Source organism: Rhipicephalus microplus, chromosome X (assembly GCF_043290135.1).
Source record: "Rhipicephalus microplus isolate Deutch F79 chromosome X, USDA_Rmic, whole genome shotgun sequence".
NCBI classification, from domain to species: Eukaryota; Metazoa; Arthropoda; class Arachnida; order Ixodida; family Ixodidae; genus Rhipicephalus; species Rhipicephalus microplus.
Genome location: NC_134710.1, coordinates 108,883,311 through 108,898,551, shown reverse-complemented (window position 1 = coordinate 108,898,551; position 15,241 = coordinate 108,883,311). Strand labels below are relative to the sequence as shown.

Here is a 15,241-nt window from a genome sequence, read left to right as displayed (position 1 = left end):
CATAGCGTACTACGGTGAACTACGGCTATATAGACGCACTGCCATATCACACATCACTTCGTAATTTTGACGCATAAAAGCCCATAGTTTTATCTTTTAGTTCTAGTATCCTGCTGTTGATGACGCTGCCTCGAAGTGATTGACTGTATTAAAGAAACATAACTCCGCGTCAAAAAAGTGTCACAGCTTTGCCACGAAGGCAAAGAAAAGAACGCAATAGCGAGAAAATGGAAGGTCACGCGCAGAATAAAAAACAGATCGAAACACGCCCCGCATTTCTTGCGCACAAATGACGCACGAAACGTAATCACAGGTAGAGATGAACGTGAATAAGCGTCTCAGTTATGATTTCGCTGTGTCTTAGAAGCACGCCCTTTTCGCAAACGGAGACAGTGCAACGATTACAATGACCTCTATGCACTCGTAACTATAACAGAATCGTTCCGGTGAAAGCCTAAGGCGAGCTAAGGCGTACGATTATCCCCACCGCGAGATAAGCAAGCTCACGTGTGAGCGTCCGCCAAGCGCCCTCTCCGCGTGACAAAGTACGCGTGGGAAATGAGAGCGTGCGCCGTCGCGTCGGGAAGATGTGGTGATGCGTGCGCTCATTGCGCCATCTTGCTGGTAATGCTAAAAACATGATACTTCCCCCAGAGATGCCCATGATCAGCGGTAAGTGGTAGATATAAATAGCTTGCTGTTTCAACGTTGAAGGAGGTGCTCATTCGTGTCTCCGTGGCTAACGCCTCGCACTCACAATTCAGAGGTCTGATGTTCAATTGCGCATGGTGGAGTCTCTTACTGCTTTATTTTCTTTTTTGCGTTTTCACGTATATATATATATATATATATATATATATATATATATATATATATATATATATATATATATATATATATATATATATATAAGTATACATATACGGTGAGTGGCGGTGACGCCGGCGGCAAAATCCACCCTAGAGTGTCCATGTATTTGCTATCGCAATAAGGATGGCATAGTGAATGCCGGCCTGCGACTTAGAAATTATGATTATTCATGGCACAGTGGGTACCCCGCAAGTGTGCTTGTAGCAATTACCAAATGAGTGTTCAGAAAAGGCTCTGAAAGGCCGCTTTTTCAGCTTTCACTGTGACAGTGCTGCCTGTTCTGCGCAGGCCTGACGCTTTTAGATGCGAGGCAGCTCTTTGACTCACATGTGTAACGCTGTCCGTCCGTGTCTCTATGTCAACGCGCCGCACCACGTTCTCCCCGCCCCAGTTGTTGGAACGATGTCAAGTAGGTCAAGTCGCTGCTGCGCGTTGACATCACTCCCTCACCCGCAGCAGCTGCCCGCTCCTCCCAACACACCTAGGTGGTGTTGCTCCTCCATCCGCTCACAACGCACTTCTCTCTCGCTTCACCTTCTCCACCACCCGCAGCGCACGACAGCAAGTCGAGTGAATTGAATTGAAACTTTATTTTCATGTTTGAGACTATATGAAGGATAGCGGGAGTAAAAGCTGTATTAAAACAGCTTGACTAGCTCCCACTACTGGACACACTCTTTCGGCTTGTTTATCTGCGATGAAACTTACACGAAAACCATCCTGTCTCCCATGTATTTGCGTTTCAAAGAAACGTTTACTAAAGTAAAGGCTACACCAAGTTTCGCTTCATACCGTTCTTCTAGCACCCGCGTTGGCTCCCGTTGCAGCCGGATCAATAGTGTGCTCACCGCTGCTGCTTCGCATCCCATCATGATTCCTTTCGGTGAGATGGTCCGTAATTTTTTTTTCGTCGTGCTATCAAGCACACTTTGATAAAGACGTGAGGGTAAATTGACCTAAAACCGTTCAACCTCAATTTAACTAATATTGCCAAGTTGCTAAACAGAATATTGCGTTGAGTTCCGAGTATAAAAGCGCATACCAGCACTTTTAAAGCATCAACAAAGTTTTCTCCGAACTCGATCACGTCGGATAAATACGAGAAGGGCTCTCAACTTGAAACCAACATATAATGTAGCCTCTCTTCCTACATTTTAATGATAAGGCAATGCGGGTCATTGTGAGCGAGTATCGAGTGTTCTCGTGTGCCACCTTTATGGTGACATGCAAGCTCTCACTTTACATCAACACCTCTGCTTGACATCATTGAGGGTTCTTAAGTGTCCTTTTTTACCATACGTCCGCCGCTGTTCCATAGAGGTTAGAAGGCTCGGCTGCTGACCCGAAAGTCGCTGGATCGAATCCCGTCCGCAGCGCTCATATGAAGGCGAAATGCTAAAGGCTGGTGTACTCTGCAATGTCGGGGCTTGTTAAATAACATTTGAAGGCCGAATTTCCGGAACCATCAATAGTTCATATGACTACGTCGTGGTTTGGGCATTTAGAACCCCAGATATTATTTGATTGGTTACCTTCGCGTTCTTATTTACATTTGTTAGACACAATGAAAATGAAGAGCGCTTCGTTGTATCTATAGCCCCGCCGCGGTGGTCTAGTGGCTAAGGTACTCGGCTGCTGACCCGCAGGGCGCGGGTTCGAATCCCGGCTGCGGCGGCTGCATTTCCGATGGAGGCGGAAATGTTGTAGGCCCGTGTGCTCAGATTTGGGTGCACGTTAAAGAACCCCAGGTGGTCTAAATTTCTGGAGCCCTCCACTACGGCGTCTCTCATAATCATATAGTGGTTTTGGGACGTTAAACCCCACATATCAATCAATCAATCGATCAATCAATCGTTGTATCGATATATAGCAAGCTGTATTCTAGTGCACTTCAATATAAAAAACAAACACTCATCTTACTTGAAAGGAAACTGCAATACTAAGCACTTGAAAACTACGCACTTGCGTCCGGTTATTTATTTCCGCATTGCGCGCTGCGATATTTATTTGCGATAACGACGCTCTGCACCCGGGTGTCAATTTCCGCCTTCAAGCAAGCGAAGCGGCAAAAATCTGTGATTGCGCACATTCTTATAGCCAGTGCACCTCACAACAGGTCTCCGCTGTTGTTGAGATTCGTAAGCAAGGACAAAGACGTCAGCAGGACACGCTGTAATTATTACTACCGGGGCTTCACACGCCAAAACACTGTTTGATTGAAAGGCATGCTTTATTGGACGACTCCGGAAATTGAAACCACTTGGTTTTCTTTAACGCGCACCTAAATTAGGCACACGGGCCTTCAGCCGCCTTTCGCCTCCATCGAACCGGCGTTCTTCGGATGGGCAGCCGTGCACCAATGTACCACCTCAGCAGTTGTGGAACATGGACTGTAAAGCTTGTTTATTTATTAAATTATTTATGTATTATTTAATGTTTTTCAAGAGAAAACGCATAGATTTGTGGGCCTGGGATTTTCACCTGTCTTGTCCTCGTAGCGAGAGAGAAATTGATCATTTTTGTTGTTGTGGTGCTTTGAAAACAAGTACGCGTGAGTGAATGCACGAGAAACAGACTGTGTAGTGATTATTTAATGTTTTTCAAGAGAAAACGCATAGATTTGTGGGCCTGGGATTTTCACCTGTCTTGTCCTCGTAGCGAGAGAGAAATTGATCATTTTTGTTGTTGTGGTGCTTTGAAAACAAGTACGCGTGAGTGAATGCACGAGAAACAGACTGTGTAGAGGAGGGAGAAAAAAAAATTAATGTTTTTGTCGAAACAGTGTTTCGAGTGATGTGCTCGATATCATCCTAAGGTGGAACTGTCTTCTAGTCCGAGAATCTTCTAACGTGGGTTATTAGCCACAACATTGTGTCCACTGTACTATTTTGTTGCGCGAGTGGCTAGACGCATAAAGATTCCTAAAATTGATTTGGGGAGACTATTACAAAAATGGGCAACCCGAAAATTCGCCCAGTCTTCGTGCTTGCGAGTTGGCATTTCCGCGTTCGTTTACTGCTGTGTTTTGGTTTTGTTTCCAATGAAATAACGGACTGGGGTGAACTTCCTAACCCCATTTGACTTGGTCGGCCTATAATGATTAAGGTGGTGAAGTGAAACTGCTTAAAAGTTGCTGGTTGTCGTCTCGTGACAAACCAGCTCCAAGCCACACGAAGCCAAAAGCAGGCCAAAAGTACGAATATTAGACAAATGTGTGTACTACCCATTATTCCCATGCTCGCTGCAGCGCCGTGCGTTGCAGCTCCCATAGAAACTAGTGCCAGAGTTCCCTGTAGTGTATTTACAGGAAACTCTATGGCTGGACGTTCCCCCAAACGTGCGCTCGTTGTTTTGAATAAATTCCCAGACCTAGCAATGACGTACTTAGTCGTACCCGTTAAAGTGTTTTACTTATTTTATTTTTTTGGTAGAGCTGTGTCGACAGGAAGGCTTATAGTGCTTCCTATTCCTTTCCTAGTACCCTTGCAGTGCTTCCTATTTTCTAAATCCCTACATGGTACTATACTTCCGCCTTATGTTTCCATTGCCACAGCTTTGCACGCATCATACATCCAATACGAACAAAAACTTTGTCTTTCATCTATAGCCCGCTTTCGGGCGTTTCTCCAGCTGCGTAATCGCGACGACAACATCTTTTTTTATCTCTTTCTCACGCTTTTTGAGAATGTCAATGTTTCCAAAAAAGACATGAAATTTGGTTTCGCCACTCGATGGCGAATAATTGTGGGCCGAGAACGCGGAAGCAAAATATTGTATTATTTTTTTTAGATTTGCAACTTACACGACTTGTCGCTTAAGACCGACAGAAATAAAAAAAAATCAATTCTCAAAAGTGAATCGTTCAAGCGTCGCGACAGCGATCTACACTAAAGCAGGCTTGGGTTGTCAGTACAAAGCACGACATGTCGAGCGTGCACGCAAGGCAGTTTCGAGCGCTTTGTTACTCATACGTTTTCCAATTGCAAAAGCAGTAACTATTTCAGTGGGGTGGTGAATGAGGTTTTTTGTTTGTTAGTTTTTTAAAGAAAGGAAGGAAAGGACGGGACAGAGAAGCAAGGCGGGGGAGTAAACCACTGTAAAAAACAGTACGCTCCTTTACACTGGGGAGAGGGATAAGAGAGTTTTAATGATATAGAAAGAGAGAAAGAGGGGTAGTATGCAAGCACAATTTCACACTCCTCACAGTCCCAATATCGCCATTGGTTTATAGCCGCCGGTGCAGGTCTGTCGTCTTTAAGGATTCAACACTGCCTTTATCACCTACAGCCGCGATGGCGATATTTCAACATAGTTACTGCCGCCGTTGGCTTGTGATCTGTGTGAGATAGAGCGACAGTGAGTGATTGTCTCTGCACGTAGTAGCGATGATCGACAGTAGCAAACGATGCGTTATCAAGCAAAAATTGTTTAGCTTCTGCTGGACTCCACTGGCCGAAAACGCCGAAGCGGGAGGTCCTTCAAGTCCAGCCGCCAAATTCAGCCTTTTCAGTCCCATGAATAAAGAACATTAAAGTTACTCTGTCCATCCGACTTGCATAAGCTGTCTTGCATCAGAAGTGTTCAGATGTTATTTTAGAGGAATGATCGAGAGGTGACGTTTCGCCACAGAGTGATGTTGAATTGGTGTTGAACCAGACAACGAGGAAACTTCAGTGGCACAGTTTTAAAATTGAAACCAGATGGCCAGACTGTAGCGCAAACCTTACTTTGGCTGCCATACCCTAACGAAAGCTGAGATACTGGAAAATTCCGACATCGCTGCGTTGAGCGCCGCTGGCTTCTTGCAGGCATGCGCACATAAACACGAATTGGTGCGCACTAAGAGAAACGTCGTACAAACAAAAAGAACCGGCATAACGGAGTCCTTTTGCAAAGCGCTCCGCCACAGGATAAAAAAGAAAGCCGCAAATAATGTAGTTCGTTTTATGAACAGTAGGAAAGGACCGTGGAGATGTCATTTTGGGGATTTTCATAAGTTCTTCGCGGAAAGACTTATCGAATCTTCGCCACTCAACGGGTCCGACAAAAATTTTATTTGCATCCGTGCGGGGCTCTTAAGAGTGCGTGCCCAGTCTTTCGTTCCATCCGAAAATGTCAGGTGTATGTCTCAGACATGAGGTATAGTCGTGCTGGGGAGGTAGGGTAAGAAATTACATTAAACTTGACATGTCTACAGCTTGTGAAATCTCTGCGTGACTGGATCTGGCCCTGAAAGCCGGTGACATAGAGGCCTTCAGACTATATTGTATAAACAAGGTTGAAGGGCGTAATGCATTCTAGCTTTGTACGAGTAACTTCATAGGCACAACGGGATCCTTGTTCTGCAAGTTATGAAGGAAAGGAGGAGGAACCAGAAATAAAAATTTGGCTAACATTGGGAAAACACGTCTTATTCGATTTTCTTACGGTAAGTGTCAAATATGCATGCGTTGGTAAGGAGATGTCAATCGCACAGCGTGTAAAAATAATTTACGGATGTAAATTTTTGCTTGCGCTGAAAGGGCGTATGTGCGTTTTTCAGACAAGTCACTTGTATTAGTCTGAAAAACATCGGGTAGCCTTTAAAAGAACGCACGATTTGCCCAAGCTGCGGTCATCAGGCACTGTGATAAAACAATGATTTCGCCGCTGTCTTCGTGCATGACACCAACTGCACAGTGATTGCCGTTTTTAACAGACGTATTCTGGTGATAATACTTCGAGGTAATTCTGCGCTGCTAAAAAGCCAGCTTGCCACTCTTCGGAAGTGCATCAATGCTGCAACGTTGAGACTACCTTTAAAAAAGTCGTGTTGCATAGAAGTCGAGTAGGGCTGAGTATCAAACTCCGGCCGGTCGCGCATTTTCTTACCACAAGGGCCTGGACAGTTAATAAGATTAATTAGAGGGAGGGGATATAACAATGCGCCAATTACCGCTACCAGTAAAAAAACGCATTTCTAATATATCATATAAGATTTATTATATTTTTAGGGAATCCGGCGTCAAGATTTGAGCACCGTATTCCTATACTAATCCCAAGAAAGACTAAAATCTGCATGCTATTTGCAGTGCATAGATTTGGTTCTGGTGTTGTACCAATTCATGGTGATGGCAGAACACACACGCACACACGCACACACACACACACACGCACACACCACGCACACGCACACACACACATACGCACACACGCACACACACACACGCACACGCACGCACACACGCACACACACACACGCATACACGCACACACACACACGCACGCTCGCACACACACGCACGCACCAGTACCGTCTCTATAGCGTACCCGAATAAAGCGCTATTACTCACAATAAGTGAGTAAATATTGCGACTGCCATTTAGCAAACTCCACTAAATTTTATTGCTTGGGAAGCAGCAGGCCGCGCGTTTAATACGCCTGTTATAGAGTCTCACTTGGAAAGGTTGCAAACCTTATACAACCTTTGGCGTGTATCTTTTTTTTTTCTTTGTTTCTGTATTTTGCTCTTTAGCGCTACCGTACACCACTCTTAGTTCAAACCTTACGGGCTGATGGAAAATGGTTTACCATAAAATGGCAGGATGCGAACTAAATAGCAAGCTGATAGTCTCAAGAGCTTTGCCCTTCGCTTCTAAACATGAAAAATACACTTACGTTTGCTCTTTAATGCAGCGCGCATTGGTATCGGCTTTTCATGGCTTTCAAGTATAGGTGCTGCCTTGTCCTTTATAGATAGGCGGAAAAGCGTACGGCACTTGAAATGCGCATTTCTCGCAGGCGATGGTTTCAATCTCTGACACTACGTATATGCTGCCGCCGCTATCGCAGGTAAAAGAAGTATTGGCTTTTCGAGGTGGCATGAAATGGCAGAACTGCGGAATGCCAGTAAAGAAGAAAGCAATAGTTTTGCGACAGCATGGTGTGCGTCGCAAACGTGTTCTTCAAGTTAAGAACGATGCGACAGAGAACGGAAAAGGTTCGGCGACCCAAAAACAGTCACATTCGCCCAAAACCTGTGACGTGGGCCGGACCATTCAGAAAGAGCTCGAGATTGCGTTTTCTTTCCTCTATAGTTCAGAAGCGCGAAGAAGAGCGATACTAGCACGTTTCGAACGGCTTCTCGCATAAGACATATGTGCTTTTCGATATCGCCTTCTTTCAGAGTGGACGGCCACTTCCTTTCTTATTATACATTTCCTCTGATGTCCGGGCAGGTGCCGCCAAGTCTTAATTTGAAAATCTGGACTTGTGTTTGTATAGGGGCTTCTGCTGAGCGGCGGTGCGCTTGTGATATGGGCGAGAAGCGACGAAATACTAGAAAACCGCACAGACTCTTGGAATAATATTAAATCTGTCTTTACAGTACGGAGTGTTATACTCCTGTCACAAGGCAAAGCTAACGCCAATTACAACGAATGACAATAAGCGGACGTAATGTCATTTCACCTATGTGCTGTCACACAAAGAAAATCAATGTAGTTTTGAAATTAAGACCATAACCTTAGTGCTCCTCAGCCGTCAATTTGGGGGGGGGGATAAAAATATACAAATACATGCATGCAACATGCTTGTATCCAGAAAAATAACCTTTATGGTTAAAAAGGTGCTCCTAGAATATAAACGTGGCTGTTTTCCACAACATGCCACAGCTGCACGACACGCTCGAAAACCAACATAGCCGATGATAAGCGTGACCTGGCGTCAGTACAGTCGTACAGTCAGCTGAAACGGAACGGGACGAACGACTGACTTCACACAATATTATTTACACAATATTATTGAGATCTAACAAACAATAATGCCAAGGAAAGTATAGGGGAAGAAATTAGACCAAATTATAATGTAAATATGAAGAAAAGTGGGTGAAAAGATAACTTGCCTTGGGCAGGATATATATATATATATATATATATATATATATATATATATATATATATATATATATATATATATATATATATTGTAACGACGAGAGAAATAAGACACAACGCCTTTGCTGCAGGCCGGCTGTTCTTATTCTGCTTCGTCTTCGTCCTCTTCCTCCTAGCATGCGAGTCTGTGCCAGAGAGAGTTCCAGTTTCGGTTTTCGTCATTACACTCGGCCATGACTGCTAGCGCGCAAAGGGCAATTTTCTCTGGAGGGCGGCACTGGGAGTGCCGTGGTAGTCTGTCATGTGCACGCCTCGAGCTGTCCTGTGGAACTGTCCTGTACTCTGGTGGACGACCCTGGCTGTGTCGAGGTGGTCGTTGCAGGTCGCGTCCGCGCGGCAAGTTAATGTAGTCACCTGGAGAATGTAAACCCAGCAGGTGATACTGGCTGGTGCGGAGTGATCGCATTGGTGGCGGACCATCGCGATGACTACCCCTTCGCTGCTTGGATGACATTGCAGGGACACCAGTATGCAGTACTGCGGCCCACACTGAGCGGGGACGCCTGCGTTGTTCAGAGCGAGGGAAGGTACGATGGGCTATATCGATAGATATCAGCGACATCGCTGTGTAGACTTTGCGCGTAGACTTGCGACGCAAGTCGTGCTCTAGCGTCTTCGCTGATGCACTGCTGGTCGAAGTGGAGGTTTTTGCCAATCCGTCACGTGCGTTCATGTCGACATGGCCAGTTGCCTCGCCATCCGGAGCAACCGTGAACTGCACCGGAATGACTTCGATGGCATCCTCCTCAGGTGGAGTAGGCACTTGTGGCTCGTTAGGGGAGACGGCATTTGGCAAGTTACGAGCGTCCACGCACTCGGCCAATGACGGCAAAGGTGGCAGGGGATGGTGCGGCTCCTTACTATGGGTCAAACTGGCCGTTGTGACGTGTGCTTGGTCTCCGGCTGGTTGTGAAAGAGCCGCCGTCGTCACGCAGCAGGTCAATGGATCCAGGCCATTTGGGGCTGACCAGCTTGGAGGCTGGCTCACTGGCTTCTGTGCTTTATAGGCGGTCCTAAGTTGGGTCAAGGGTAATTGTGTGTCAGGTGTCGACGCGGAGTCAGAGATTTGCCCGGAGGAGTACACCGTCCAGCTTGTCTCGATGATTGCCGCAGGGTACTCTGGGAAGCTGTCCGGGGAGGGGGCACGCGGCACAGCTGTAGGGGGGCGCGGCGCCTCGTGAGGTTGATCTCCGAGGTAGGGCAGGTTGGCAGAGGGTGCAGCTGCCTCGTCGTTGTGCTTCTCAATAGCCCCTTGCTCGGTAGTGGCGAGGGTAGAATGAGAGGTAGCAGTGAGGTCAGACTCATTTCTTCCAAACGCAGCAATGAGCTTGGCGCTCCAGTCCGCCCAGGACTGCTGCCGCACGCCTTCGTACCTGTGCCACGCAGCAGCAGGATTTTGAAGGCGGTCTAAGGCCACGCACCACTTCTGATTGTCGCTCCATCCCTTGCGAGCTCCGAGAGCATTGATGGTAGCCACCCAATCGACGGCATCGTCCTGGAAGCCGCGAAACTCGGGTAGCTCGGAGGCAGCCGGTGGTGGTGTCACGGCAGGCGAAGCTCCAGAAAATAGCGACGCCACACAGCCAAGTTGGTGTGAAAGAGCCGCGAGAGTATACTGGAGCTTGCTGCGGCTCTCGGGGGAAGTTGTTGAATGGTCTTGCGAGGCGGCCGCGGCCAACGCCTCATCGATAATGTGAAGTCCCGGCAAGGCAGCAGGGAATATCGCAGAACTCGACGCTGTCAGGGCGCCGACCTCGAGGCGGAGTCGCGCAATGGTGCGCGAAAGCTCGGTGGCACTCTCGGGCGGCCCACATGCGGAGCCAGTGGGGACGTGTTCCCCGATCAGCGTACTCACTGCTGTGGTACCCTCGGCCGAGGGAGCTTGAACAGCACCCCTGAGCGGCTGAGGTGCCGATGAAGCACTGAGCAGGACGTTGTCGCAGTGGGAAGCGTGAACGGCATTCCCGGTCAACGACAGGCCATGTACTGTCGTGGTGGGGCCGGGGCAAGCCTGCCCAGGAGCCATCGAGAAGGCCTGGACGCCGTCCCCGAATGGCGGCACAGGTGCTCCCGGCTGCAGGAGGGCTGTCGGCTCCATGATCGAGGAAGCGTGAACAGCGTTTTTACGATGAGAGAACCACGCTGCCGATGATCCACGAGGGTACGGACAGGTGGCTTGTGCCGCAGGGTTCACTTGTCGACCTGTGCTCACGGCACAATCCGTGGCGAAGGACGCGTAGACGGTGTCCCTTTTCATGAAGAAATACCGGTGATGGGTATACTAGAGCCGCCGAGGAGGCCTTGGCGCCATCCCCGAACGGTGGTGGCAGTGGCGGCAGGTGAACAGCTGCTGAGGAGGCCTTGACGCCGTCCCCGAGCGACGCTTACCGCATCTGCACGTCGGCGGGCGTCCTGGATGACGAAGCCGGGACGTATGACGTCTTCTTCATCGACTGCGCCATTGTAACGACGAGAGAAATAAGACACAACGCCTTTGCTGCAGGCCGGCTGTTCTTATTCTGCTTCGTCTTCGTCCTCTTCCTCCTAGCATGCGAGTCTGTGCCAGAGAGAGTTCCAGTTTCGGTTTTCGTCATTACAATATATATATATATATATATATATATATATATATATATATATCCTTCGCATGGGTAGTAATACTACTCTCACTACTACTGCTACTAATAATAATAATATTAAAATAATCTTTAATACGCATCTTGCATCAAACATTCAACCTTGATGTAGATGCATCGAGGTTTGCGGCAATATGCAGTTTTCATTCGCACCTGCGTCCCGATTGATATGCCTGATTAAGTGGGTGGCTAAGTTTCTTATACATAAGCCTCACGCACTGGGTGTCCGATAATGTTGCCTACACTACATAAATATATCGGGTTACAGCATGTATATATAAATACGTACGTTCGACAGCAATCACCCAACGATGTCTATATACTATTGAATTCAGCGAAATTTGTGAGTAGATAATGCACGAGCAACTTTACGCTTGCTGATCCTTGTCCTGCAATCTATTGGAAAGGGACAAAAACGCTGATCACCAAAAGACATCGGAGACGTTTTTCGTAAGGCGACTTTAAAACTCGGGTGCAACGTTTTATGACCTTCATATTTTCGACATAAAAGGAAGGCTACATAACTGGAGGCAGAAGCATTGGTGACGAGCGGCAAAAAAGAATATTTATAGGGCTAAAAAATGAGACCCACCAAATGTTCCCGCTTTGGAGGCTGGGGCAACGACGAACAGCTTGTTGCATACTGACCTCGTAGGTTGTATCCATACAGCCGACGTTGTGCCATCGCCAAGGACAGTTTATAGGCTTTAGAAAATCTATAAAAGGTTCTTTGTAGGTGCAGTGCCATTATTGCTGTAATTTTTTTCCGTCGCTTGCTATACGTTGTGCCAACAGTGAGACGAGGTAAAAAAAAAAAGTCATCCAGTTACAGCGGAAGATATGAATGACGTAAAAATTACGTTATGAGTGTAGCCGAGTACACAGCATCAAACTGAAGCAGTTGCATTAAGGCGCCAGTCAGCTGTAAATCGCAGGCAAGTTTCAAGAAAAAAGTTCCATAAAAATCGCGAGTTGGCCCTGTAGTGGATGCATAGTCTAAATCAAGAACTTCCAAATAATACACAAACCAAAAAAAACAAAGATGTAACGTCTTGAGCGAACAAATACTTATATTTCACTGCGCGGCACGCATGTGTTTTGAATTTACTATAAAGAAAGCACAAAACATGGAGTTGCGAAATATAAAACGTAGAAGTAAATTTAAAATAGTTCTAGAAAAAAAGATGTGGCTGAAGAAGTTAAAATACCTATAGATTAGCGCTAATGTGGATAAAATGCAAGTATTGCCCTATTCTTTTTTTGGAAAGGCTCTGAGTTCTCTAGATATAATACATCAGTCTGAAGTGGCTGACAAGGAACTTCTAGAAGTACAGCGATAGCAGTGAGTACGTTTATTAGACCTGTAACTATTCTGGGTATAACCACTTCTAACCTCGCCAGCTACTGGCTTGTTTTTTTTTTTGAAAACTTGGCGTAGGTTTATAGCGCACCTGAGTCGTTATATACCCAATAAAGTGGCAGGCGCATGTGAAGAAGTCGAGTTAGAGTATGCAGCAGCACTCAGGTCAAATATTGCAGCAAAATAATAAAATAAATGTGTAGGCTATACGTACCGAAACTATACCTTAAGACTACGAAGCACGCCAAAGTGCATGAGTGTACGCTTACATCACTAGGGCCGGTGTTGATTCATCTAGCTATTAAAGGAGCTCTATTCTTGTTTAAGACGGTACCACATGCCTATGGCTTTTGAAGGAGGAGCGGAGTTTCTAAAATTGATTATAGAGATGAAGAAATACGTAGAATAAACGTGGCATAGATACGTAAAATAGAGAAAACAGCGAAAACACGGGCAAACAATACGTCATCGCAACAGGAAACTAGAAGAAGAAGAGAGCTGCGAAGGTTGAAAGGCGCGGAGAAACATGGGAATGGCTGCCCTTTTATGCAGGACGCCCGCGCTCATTGGTGCCCGAGTGCGGAGAGAGAGTCCTTAGTAATTCGCAGTCTATCAGTGCTTTCGTTGGGCTTCAATTCACGGTGAGCTCGCTACGTCTATTCACCACGGTGTAGTGACGGCTGGTCTAATGAAAAACTGTTTAACTTCGCAACCTCAGCAATCAGCGCGGTCGTCAGTGGTCGTCGGGACATTGGGACCACCGCTCGGTGACCACGCACATCCAATTGGCACCGAATGAATCTTGCATAAGCTCGCGGGCGACAATCGATATCGACAACTAGTGAGCGTGTACAACCAGCTGAAGACGTGATAAGTCCCTTGCGGATATTCGGCCACAGCGCCTCCATTTACGCCTCAACTTACCGCCGGCGAGATCAGGCGTGCGTGCTTCACTAGCCAACGCGCAAGTGCGGTACATCTAACGACCACCAGGCGGAAAAACAACCTCATTCGTGTATTTTATGCTCATTTGTGCTTTTACCACCAGCGCAAAGCGCAAACGAAAGAAGCTTAGCTGCTCCAGTGTAACACTACGAAATCGTCCCCGAGATTGCGGCCGCAGCATCAAAAAAAAAAAAAAAATCTAGCGAGACAAACGAGCGCACAGGGACATTAACACCAGGTACACAGCACAGACGACTGTCCAGTGTGCTTCTCGTTTATGTTCCTGTGTCTCGGCGCTCGTTTGTTTTGCAACAAGTACGAAAAAAATTAGGGGACCCTAAAACTTCGCCTTTAGAAGTTGAACACGATAGCGACATCCTGTTCTATAGTGCATATTTGAAACACTAAGTGCATGAACCCTTTTCGAATTTTCTATGTACCCTCTACGCGGTTTTAATAGAATAGGCGCGTTGGCGTGGGGGGGGGGGGTAAACAACAAGAGGGAAGGCAGGGAGGTTAACCAGACACATGCCCGGTTTGCTACCCTACGCTTGGGGAATAGGAAAGGGGCATAAAGATGAGAGAGAGAGGAAAGAGAAGAGAAAGAGAGAGAGAGAGAGAGAGAGAGAGAGAGAGAGAGAGAGAGAGAGAGAGAGAGAGAAAGGAGGATTGTCAGTCTATCGGCTGGCGCGTATGCAGCGGTGGCACTACACAAAAGTTAAAGGTGGTCACATAGGCCTGTAGTCCTCAAAAAGGCTCATAAAGCAGTCAAAGCTGTCTTGTGCGTTGGAGTGTGTGCCTTTTGTAGTGTGGTGCCGGCTTTTAACCATGGAGCCATTATGATAATCACATAGTTGACGCTCGTTGGCAATGGACGCTTGTACCACGCATTATTACTGCAATATTTCACGTTGCGCTGTGAAACATGTATAGAAGGCGCTTGTGTTTGTCGAGCATGATAGCTACTTTCACTGCATTTCCAAGCAGAGCAAGTTCTTTTCACTGTTTTCACAAGCCGAGGCTTGGTCGTGTGGTAGAACACCCACTTGCCACGCAAACGACCTGGGTTGGATCTCCACTCGGACCCAAACAGCCATGGTGCAGTCCCAACTATGCTGCAGAATTTTTTTTATAATTTATAAATTTTATTTGAATCGTTCTCAATTTTTTCAGTCACGCATAGGATGATCATTTTTTGCTCAGAACCAGCAACGCCAACGCCGAAGTTTCTGCGAAACAAGCTCTTTAATGCTATGGCGTTAAAGGTTTGTACCAAACACATCCTATAGTGTTCACGAAACGATTAGTTAGCGAAAAAATTCGTCACGAGCTACTTAGGCCCCACATATAAAATAGAAATAATACCTTCCATCTAGCCATACAAAAATCTTGGACTCTACCATTCCTGATTAACTAATTTTGATATAGTAACGTAGACGCCAAGGCACTGCTCAGACTAACCACCAATCACAAAAACTATTACGATGGCACTAATG

General features: G+C 46.5%; 1 protein-coding gene across 1 annotated transcript in view; it reads left to right on the top strand.

Moving 5' to 3' along the window:
- LOC119176259 (uncharacterized) overlaps positions 1 to 15,241 on the top strand; it is a 79,715-nt gene that overhangs the window by 15,467 nt on the left and 49,007 nt on the right. The window lies entirely within an intron of this gene.